Below are 10,863 nucleotides of genomic sequence, written 5' to 3' on the forward strand. Positions count from 1 at the left end.
TCCAATAAATGGATATAGTGGAATGAGCTCTAGTGAGTGCACGGTACTATCCAGGGTCCATGCTTACTGGTAAAGCCTACGCACGGAAAACGGGGAGTACCCAAACAAAAAGGAAGTATTATTAAACAAGTACAAAAAGGGAGTATTATTTAATAAGGGAGTAACTATTAAAAATGGGTATTTATTTGTGAAAAGCGGGAGGAAAGTAAAAAGAGTTAAAATTAAATAGCAGGAACTATTTGCAAAAGGGGAAACTATTTGCAAAAAGGGATATTAAAAAGGGGGGGAACTATTTGTTAGAAAGGGAACTATTTACAAAAAAGGGGAAATTAAAAAAGGGAGCTATTTGTAAAAAGGGGAACTATTTTCAAAAAGGTGGAAATTAAAAAGGGGAATTAGGCTTATTTGTAAAAAGGGGAACTATTTACAAAAGGGGGAACTATTTGTAAAACGGAGGAAAGTAAAAAAAGGGGAACAACTATTTACAAAAAGGTGAATCTATTTGTGGTAAAAAGGATAACTATTTACAAAAAGGGGGAAGTATTTTGCAAAAGGGGTGTGGTAATTAAAAAAACAAAAACAAAAAAAAACCGGGGAATAAATAATAAAAGGGGAATTTGGCGGAGATCAGACACCGTACTAATAAATGCGTCACGCACCTTGTCGGAAAAAAACACCCCGTTTTACTTGCTTTTTTGGACACGCATGCATACAGACCATGTGTGTGAGTGGACCCCTGGGGCTCATGGTGGTACTTAGGCCATGGGTACATCTTGAGAACTTGGTGTGTGAAGAATATGTTGGCCCAACTATAAATCTGCTTGTTACCTAGCTGGGGGGTTTTCAACCCCCCGAGCTAGGTACTGTTTTGCTATCCGATTCTTCTTTCTTACCTAGATGGGGGGTTTACACCCCCCATCTACGTATTCTAATGCTATCCGATTCTGCTTTCTTCTTCTTCTGGCAACAAACTTCAAAATGCTTCTCCTCCTACATGTTACACCCTACAATTGCATATATGTATCGGCTATACCCAGTGCCCATAGGGTGCAAACAGAATTGGGATCAAAGGTCATTAAAGGGGCATTTCCGGTATATAACCAAATACCTGAGGTCAAATCTTATAATTTCATTTTCTGGACATCTGTAAGGGGTATGGGGCTTAATGCCAGGGGAACATTTTGGAACACTTTGCAGGGGTCAGGTCAAAGGTCATCTGGGGCCAAATCTTAGAATTTCATTATCTGGACATCTGTAAGAGGTACGGGGCTCAAATTTGGTGGCAACTAACCTCATGACCAGGGGAACGTTATGGAACATCATGCAGGGGTCAGAGGGGTCAGGTCAAAGGTCATCTGGGGTCAAATATTAGAATTGCATTTTCTGGATATCTGTAAGGAGTACGGGACTCAAACTCGGTGACAACAAACACCATAACCAGGGGAACATTTTTGGAACATTTTGCAGGGGTCAGATACCGCCACAACACCAACACGCCCCAGCTAGGTTTGTGGTCTATGACCACCATTTGCCACTAGTTGTAAATTCATGTTTAATTGTGCTAGTGTGCGATGCATTAGTCTACTTTCCCCTGAATATTGATGTACATGTATTAAGAATAACGATTAAGCATAATTAATTTGATCTCATGCGCTAGTTTGTAATTTGTAATCTTTGAATGCTTCCATGTTCCAGCCTCTTCCCTTATTTGTATTTTGTCTTACTTTCATGAGCTCTTAATTTTTGAACACTTGTAATGAGACTCCAAGTTACTCATAAATGTCATATTGCTGTTGTATAGCACTCTCTTGTGCTCTTCAATGGGAACTTGCATGCACCAGGAACCAGTTTTAGTGTTTTTCAAAAGCATGATGCATTGTGGAGCTGTGGAGAAAATCTTCTTTGGGTGAAACTTAGGCCTATACATGTCATATACATATGCAGTGTTCGAAATAAGGTCAAAGGCTAGTCAAAATTACCTTGTGCCCGCTGATACACAACCCAGGGCATGTGAAATTTTATCATCAACGCTTTACAGCAAGAAAGACTTAATGTTGCCTTCAACATGAATCCATGACATTGCATGTAGTCTTACAGAGTCACAAAATGGACCAGTGTTACCATTTACATTAAATTTTAAGTAAAATTTATTTTGAGTTCGGGTCTGAAGATTGTGGCTTGCTCGGATCCAAATGCAATCTAAATTAATACTACCTTCGCACTTGTACAAAAATAGTTCCTGAAAATCAAAAACCTTCGGAGAAGCATTATAGCTCATTATATGTTCTATAGGCTTCAGAGAACCATACAAGGTCTCCAGGATGCTTAGAGATCCTTTATGGTTCGATTTCCATGAAAGATTATCCTGAAAGGATAAAAGAACCATTTTCTATTATAAGCAATAATTGTCCCCATTACATTTCCAAATTTTAAATACTTCGACACTGTTGAATGTCACTCACACTTAGTACACGGTGAATTCAGGATTTGAAATTTTAAATCTCTCTGTTCAAGTTCCTGCATTTCATCACATTGGGGTGAAATGCAAAAGCAACAGCTGTAAATTGAATACTTGTCTATACATCATGCTTGGTGGGTGCATGGGTCCAGGACTATTGATCCTGTTTACAGCATATACTCTGGCAGACCTGATGGATGACGTAATGAGGTCATGTCGTTATTCCGAAGGACCGTTATTCCGAAGGGTCATTACTCCGACTTTACAACAAGGCTCATTATTCCGAAGGGTCATTACTCCGAAGGTTCACTATTCCGAAGGGTCATTGCTCCGAAGGGTCATTATTCCGAAGGGTCGTTATTCCGAAGGGTCATTACTCCGAATTTAAAACAGGGCTCGTTATTCCGAATTTACAACTAGGCTCGTTATCCGAATTTAAAATAAGGCTCGTTATTCCGAATTTAAAATAAGGCTCGTTATTCCGAATTTAAAACTAGGCTCGTTATTCCGAAGGGTCATTATTCCGAATATCGGAGAAATGACCCTACGGAGTATTGACCCTTCGGAATAACGAACCTGGTTGTAAATTCGATTCAATAAGGTTCGTTATTCCGAAGGGTCATTGCTCCGAAATGACAATAATGGGCCTTTAGGAAAAAATGGAAATGAAATGAAAGGAAAGAAAGAAAGAAAGAAAGAAAGAAAGAAAGAAAGAAAGAAAGAAAGAAAGAAAGAAAGAAAGAAAGAAAGAAAGAAAGAAAGAAAGAAAGAAAGAAAGAAAGAAAGAAAGAAAGAAAGAAAGAAAGAAAAAAAAAAGAAAGAAAGAAAGAAAGAAAGAAAGAAAGAAAGAAAGAAAGAATCAAAGAAAGAATCAAAGAAAGAAAGAATCAAAGAAAAAAAGAATCAAAGAAAGAAAAAATCAAGGGGAAGGGAAAAATGGAACAAAGAAGAATGGAAGACAGGGAGATAGACAGACGGGAAGACAGACAGGAAGACAGATATGCAAATAAATAAATAAATAAATAAATAGATGAATGAATGAATGAATGAATGAATGAACTAATTAATTAATTAACTAATTAATTAATACTTTGGTTAAATAAAAGCGAAAAATACAAAAATTACCTAATTTGCATATTTAATTGGCGACCATCTTGGGTTTTTAGATGTCGGGATTTCAACAGAGTAAAGGTACAAAACGAAACATGCTAGACACCTAACTTTTTTTTAATGAACGATAAAAAAAGAGTTAGATTTTTGTTAAACGGATATGATAGTCGTTAGCTTAATAATAATAATAATAATAATAATGGAGGGTTCTTAGTAGGCGCGCAATCTTCAAAAGAACTCAAGGCGCACAAACAATAAAGACAAAAAAGTTACATATGTGAATCCGGAAAAGCACGAAGAAAAAGATGAGTTTTAAGTTGCTTTTTGAACTGAGTAAGCGAATGTGTGTTACGGAGGCTGTTTGGAAGCGAGTTCCAAACAGCCGGGGCAGCGAAATGAAAGGAGCGTTCACCAGCCGATTTTAGATTTACACGGGGATGTTTCAATAATCTTTCAGTAGAAGATCGAAGAGATCGAGCTGGTTTGTACGTGCAGAGCGTAGCAGACAGATAAGTTGGTAAAGTATCTTCAAAGTGCCGAAAAGCAAAAACAGCTAACTTATACTGAATCCGAAATTCTAATGGCAGCCAGTGAAGCTCATATATGACGGGGGTGATATGCTCATACTTCCTTTTCTTCATAATTAAACGGGCCGCGCAATTTTGTATTCTTTGAAGTCTGTTAAGTTGGTCAGTGGTGATACCAGTCAAGGACGAGTTACAGAAGTCAAGACGTGGTGTAATAATTGAATTGACAAGACATGATGTAGCTTTATCAGACAGATAAGGCCGAATACACCCAATACGTCTTAAAGACAAAAATGATGAACGGCAAACTTCACTGATGTGACTGGACATGGATATGGATCCAATCTCACCCCAAGATACTTAACAGACTCCTGTATTTTGATATCAGATTTCAAAATTGTGATGGAATTACTCGCAACCTGCTTAACACGCGAAGTTGTGCCCACAATCATTACCTCGGTCTTATCAGTATTTAGCATTAGCTTATTGCTGTCCATCCAACATAAAATGTCACTGATACATTCCGAATTGCGATCTTAGTTACCTCAAACTTCTCAAGAGGACCACTTTGAAATACAACGGTATCATCGGCATACTTATGGAAAGAGCAATTGTGAAGATTGATGACATCTGAGAGGGATTGGGAATATAATGTAAACAAAACTGGCCCCAATACAGAGCCCTGTGGAACCCCGTACAAAAGTGGGCACGAAGTAGAACCATTAACAATGACATATGGGAATCTTTGTGACACATATGAATGAAACCATTTAAGAACATTGCCACTGATACCGAAAGTGATTTCAAGGCGCCTAAGAAGAATTGAGTGGTCGAGCGTATCAAACGCAGCATTCACTCAGTACTGCGGTTTCAACACTATGACCTTTCCTATACGCAGATTGATTTATTTCCAGTAGGTTATTGTCAAAAAGGTGTTGCTGCAATTGACGAAGAACCACTCTTTCTAGAAGTTTTGAGATAAACGGTAGATTGGATACCGGTCTGAATTTCTTTAGGTTATTACAGTCAAGTCCATGTTTCTTAAGAATTGGAACTACAACAGCCTCTTTAAGTTTAGATGGAACAAAACCTAATAGAAGAGACTCGTTAATGATGCGTGTGATTAGAGGAACCAGGCTCTCGGCACATTGTTTGACAAGATCAGTTGGTAGTGGGTCCAGGATGCAGGTCTTATTGGGCATTTCCTTCATCATGGCAACAATATCCTCTTCACAAACCTGAGAAAAATGATCAAACACTGGACCATCATAAATAGCAAAGCATGGAGGCTGGCAATGCCGAGAATCTAATTCCTCTCTTAGGCCTGTTATTTTTTCAGAGAAGAATTGGCAAAACTTGTCTGGCAATTCATCTACAGGAATATTAGATGGGAGGGCACGAGATTTTGATTTGCCCAGAAGCTCATTTGACACATTGAAAAGTTGTTTGGTGGAAAAACCGACAGAGTCTATTTTACTTCCATAGTAGTCTTTCTTCGCGGCAGTAACATGCTTGATAGTATCGTTCCTAGCATTAATAAACAACTCTTCGTGAAGAGACAGTTTTGTCTTGCGCCAGAGTCGTTCGGCACGTCGACTCCTACGTCGCGCATTCCTGACTTCTGTGGTGAGCCAGGGGGCGGATGGTCTATCCTTAACACTGCGAGTGGTCAACGGAGCATGCTGATCGAGTGTCAGTCGGAGGGTATCATTATAGGCATCAAGAAGACTATCGACAGTCAAGTTATTCATGCTAAGGGACAGCACAGACAAGTCCGCTTTCAGTTGACCGTATCAATTGCCCTCAGATTTCGTGAGGTCACAACACGTTTAGCAGGAGCAGGTCTTAAGATGATAATCTGTCCTAAAATAGCAAAATGATCCGATATCCCACGATAAATACGAACATCATTAAAAGTTATAAGAGATCTTTCATTCCGTACTACGGCCCAATCGAGAATATGATTTTTAATATGGGTAGGTTTATCTATAAGTTGCAAGAGTTGAAAGTCGGATAACACAGCATTAACGCGTTTCACACAAGATTCATCAGGCTCATCGAAGTGCAGGTTAAAGTCCCCAATGAATGACAAATCACTGTTTGAATCCGCGTATGAGGAAAGCATATCGACAAAGTCGCACATGAAACCATTAAAAGTTACATTATTCCGAAGCTTGCGTCTTGAGAAAGAAGCGTGCGTTTTGAACTCATAAACTGACAAAAATATTCTGATTTTCTGATGTGAGCACTCACTCACATGGCGTAGTAGCCCTAGTCGGGATGTCCCTCAGCTCATTATGCGTCTTAAAGGTCGGAACAAAATGGCCATGCGTGGCTGTGGATTCAACCTACCATGGCGATTTCTGCCATGAAGATATCGGGGCGATGACACTAGTGCAGCGCATTATAGTTTAATTTCGACTTCCAAAATTGTTCAGTTTTAACCCCCGGGGGGGGGGGGGGACACTCAACTAAAATTTAAGTATGGGTGTGCGGCGCGGAGCGCCGAACTTTGGGAACTAAGAACTAATTTTGGGTCAAAATGGGGGCTTGATAGGGTACAACTTGCTAGACTTGAGTCCAGTCCTCGCTTACGGAGTTTAGGGTTAGAGTTTAGGGTTGGGGTAGGGCAGTCTTGTAATAAGACTAGTAGAGTTGCACCCTATTCGGCAATCGCTCCGAAATTTCAACGTGGGGCTCTGTGAACTAAAATCGGCCAAATAATAGGGTTTGGAGCTAAAAATATCCAAATTTTTCCAAATTTTACAATTGTCAGAGTTTGAGGCTCAATGAACTGGAGCATATTGCAAATGTGGGGCTTAAGGAACCTGAAAAGGGGACCCTTGACCTGGACTTTCTGCATTGATCACATCCCACTCCAACCTCGTCACGGAGACTTGGGGCATGTCGGGCTTTTAAAAAAATCCCACTCTTTCTTCCCTAATCTGATTGGTGGGGTCTCTGAATGTAGATTAGAGCTCTTCAAGATTTATATTTTCCAAATATAGAACCTTAAAATTAGTCTTATCATTATAATGCGAGTGTAATATAAAATCGCTGCCAAAACATTTTTGCCAAAAATCACTTGACGACCTGAGCGCCAGAAGACCGTTAGTCCATATTTGGCATTTTTCGTTTAAACTTTCTAAAAGAAGATAATTTGGAAACCACAAAAACAATAATATTGATACCTCTCAGGTACACGTGTATAGACAAGAAGAATCATTTTGTATATCAACCAAGTAAATATCTGTAATATTGATCGATATTGATCAATTTATCATTTTTGGACTTACGGTCTTCTTGCGCTCGTATTGAAACAAAAGCTCAAAACTGAATGCAGATGTTGGAACTATATAACCATATTGCAAAGACACCTTTTTTGACACCTTGTTTGTTGAATTTGAAGGTTGTTTTAAAATTCAACCTCAGTTGACCTTTAACCGGAAGTGACCCTCTAACTCATTAACCGAGCTCAAAATGTATGGTAAACTATTTATTTTCGTTATCGTTGTGATGAGACGAGTAATTTGACATGTTTCTTGACGACATTGGACAATTGTTCATTTTTGACCCCTCTTGACCTCTCACGTGACCCCTATGGGAAGGGCCCAAATGTCAAAAAAAATTGTCAAAAATTTTATCTTCACCCAATAACTTCAAAACCACCTGTAACTCAATTTCGTTAAAAGTGGACTTAGTCTTCTTGCGCTCAGGTCTTCACTTTCCCCTATTCAACCTGCCAAAAATCAGCTGTCCCAAGATCGATCACGTGATCCCAGTACAGCTAACGTCACCCAGCAGTCACAACAGCTGAAGAAGTGAACTCGGATGAGTCACGAAAATTTCTGAGTGAGTTCATTTTGCTTGTGTGAATTAGTTTCAAATCATTACAGCTGCACCCCCTTTTGACCTGCCAAAAATGCTTGCCCCCCCTTTTTTTTGGCCGGTCAAAAAATCTATGCTCCCTAATAATACACCACCCCGGGGTACACATGATTATTGCACCACCCCTTAATAGCTTCATGAAAGTACTCGCCTACTTCACTAATGCTAGATTAAACAGTATTATCATATGAATGCAAAAACATAATACTACGAAATCTGCAAAGTATGAAATGCCTACTATTTCATAAATTTATATTCTCTGTTCTGTAAATGTTAATCAGAAAAAAAAAGTTAATTGTATTTATTTCGAAATTGGAATTGTCATATTTTTAACTAGCTGCAGCTCGGTGCGCATACATACTCTGCAAAGCTACAGGTAATAGTACACACAGGTGGTATCCACAATAAAATGCCGCACAGTAGCGTAAAATTCTCAAAATGGGATAATATTTCTGTAAATTCCGCAACTTTTGATCCGAAAGGGCATCATTGTAAGATATCGGTTAATTGTATAAAATTCGGCAAAAGTGCATACAAAATTTTATCTCAAAAAAATTAAACACACATGTTTATAAACTAAATGTCTACATAGTGCTTAAACACTAAAATATTTAGTGTGTTTTATACATTTTATATACGCTTATTTTATATGCCCAAATAATATGATTTGTTTATCATTTAGTGTATGAGAGCGTTTAATTTTTTAATTTAGTGTTGAAAGTGTTTAATTTAGTATTTACACCCTATTCACGCTGAGAGGAGTTTTAAAAGAGTTGAATTTAGACGCACGTTTAAGGTGCACCATGACTGGTTACACCCTTACAATTGCTAACGAATACTCAAACATACGATATCAATATGTAATGAAGTTGAACCCTGACTAATATTTCGATTTTCTTATTTAATTCATTCATTTTATTCAAAATCTCGGATTTTGTTAAAACTACAGCACGTAAAGTCTTTATTTTTGTAGGGTATGTAAGTTTTACTATCGTGTAAAAACAAAACTTATAATGTGCCTTTAAGTGACGTGACTTAAGGGCTCTAGTGGTATTGACGTCTGTGCAGTATTTTTTGTGGGACATGAGAGCACATCAGACCGAATTCTGAATACGAGGAATGTCCTTCTGATATCAAATAATTAAATAAATTATGATATTATTAAAATTTTTGATATTTAACTGCACTCGTAGTAAACTTTATAAATCTAATGATTTGCACTTAAAGTGTATGCAGCTGGCATTAAAAAAAGCCAACGATCAAATGAAAATGTTTGACCTTTCGTATTGAAGATATGATTTTTTCCCAAAAACACACACACAAAAAAAACCCCAACGAAAGATCAAAGTTTTCATTAATTTGATCGTTGGGTTTTCATCCCAGCTACATACAATTAAAGTACATATCATTATAGTTAGGGGAAAAAGTTCACTTTGGTGACCACTCTCTGGCTAGTAAGGTTTGACGATCGATTCGACTTCTATGGACCATTTAGAAAAAAAATAGCCACCATGTCCCTCGCGAAAATCCCAGCATTTTTCGCTAGAGGCCAAAATCCAAAATGGCCGCCACCACCATTTTGAAAATTTAAGTTTTGAACCAGAGCACCTATAATCATGCACAAAGACACTTTTTCGGATATGTCGAGTACAAGGATTCCGATTCTGACATTAGTTTGACATTACGGCATCATTTTCACCCAGAAATCCAAGATGGTGGCCGGCACCATCTTGAAAAATTTAGTTTTGAACAAGAGGACCTTAAATCGTGTACAAAGACACTTTTTTGGATAAGTCGACCACAAGGATTTCAAATTTGACATTACTTTGACATTACGAACTCATATTTACCCAGAAATCCAAGATGGTGGCCGCCGGCGCCATCTTGAAAAAAAAAAGTTTTGAACCAGATTACCTAAAATCGTGTACAAAGACACTTTTTCCGGTAAGTCAAAATAATTTTTGCCCAGAAATCCAAGATGGCCCCCATTTGGTAGAGCGTAAATGTGATTTTTGAATGAGAGCAGAAGCATAAGTGTGTCATTTCCGCCTTATCTGGGGTTCATGTCTCTTATATGGGGTTTCAACTGCCTTATCTTGGGTTTACATCCCTTATCTAGGGCTAAGGCGCCTTATCTGTGGTTTAGACGGCCTTATCCTGGGTTTACGTTCCTTACCTGTGGCTAAGATGCCTTAACCTTAGCATATCGCAGTCTAAACCCAGATAAGGCATATAAACCCCAAATGATGCGCCGTAACCCCAGATAAGCGACGTAGACCCCAGATAAAGCAGTCTAAGCCCCAAATAAGGCGCCTTAACCCTAAATAAGGAACATAAACCCCCAAAAAGGCATCTAAACCCCACATAAGGTGCCTTAACTCTAGATAAGGGTTGTTAACCCCAGATAAAGGTCGTAAACCTCAGATAAGGCATCTAAACCCAAGATAAGGCGCCTTAACCCCAGATCGTCAAACCTTACTAGCCAGAGAGTGGTCACCAAAGTGAACTTTTCCCCTAACTATTAGATTTGTAAAGTTTACTTCGAGAACTGTTGAATATCAAAAATATAAATTTTTAATCATTTGCCTTTAAATGTGTAATATATCGCGAATTTTAAAAAAATCAAAAATAATTGATATCAGAAGGACATTCTACATAATCAGAATGCAATTCGATATGTCTGATGTGCTCTCATGTCCCACAAAATACTGTCCAAACGTTCACATCCCCCCCTTAAGTGACTTACGTCTAGAAGTTAGGGTTGACGAACGAAATCGCAATCTCTCAATCATAACCCTTTTAGTGAACTTTTTGTTGCAGTAGCACTATCCCAATGTTGTACATGTGTAACGAACGCATTTTCGTCTTGTTTGGCTCCTA

The sequence above is a fragment of the Amphiura filiformis genome, chromosome 13 (genome assembly GCF_039555335.1).
Source record: "Amphiura filiformis chromosome 13, Afil_fr2py, whole genome shotgun sequence".
NCBI classification, from domain to species: domain Eukaryota; kingdom Metazoa; phylum Echinodermata; class Ophiuroidea; order Amphilepidida; family Amphiuridae; genus Amphiura; species Amphiura filiformis.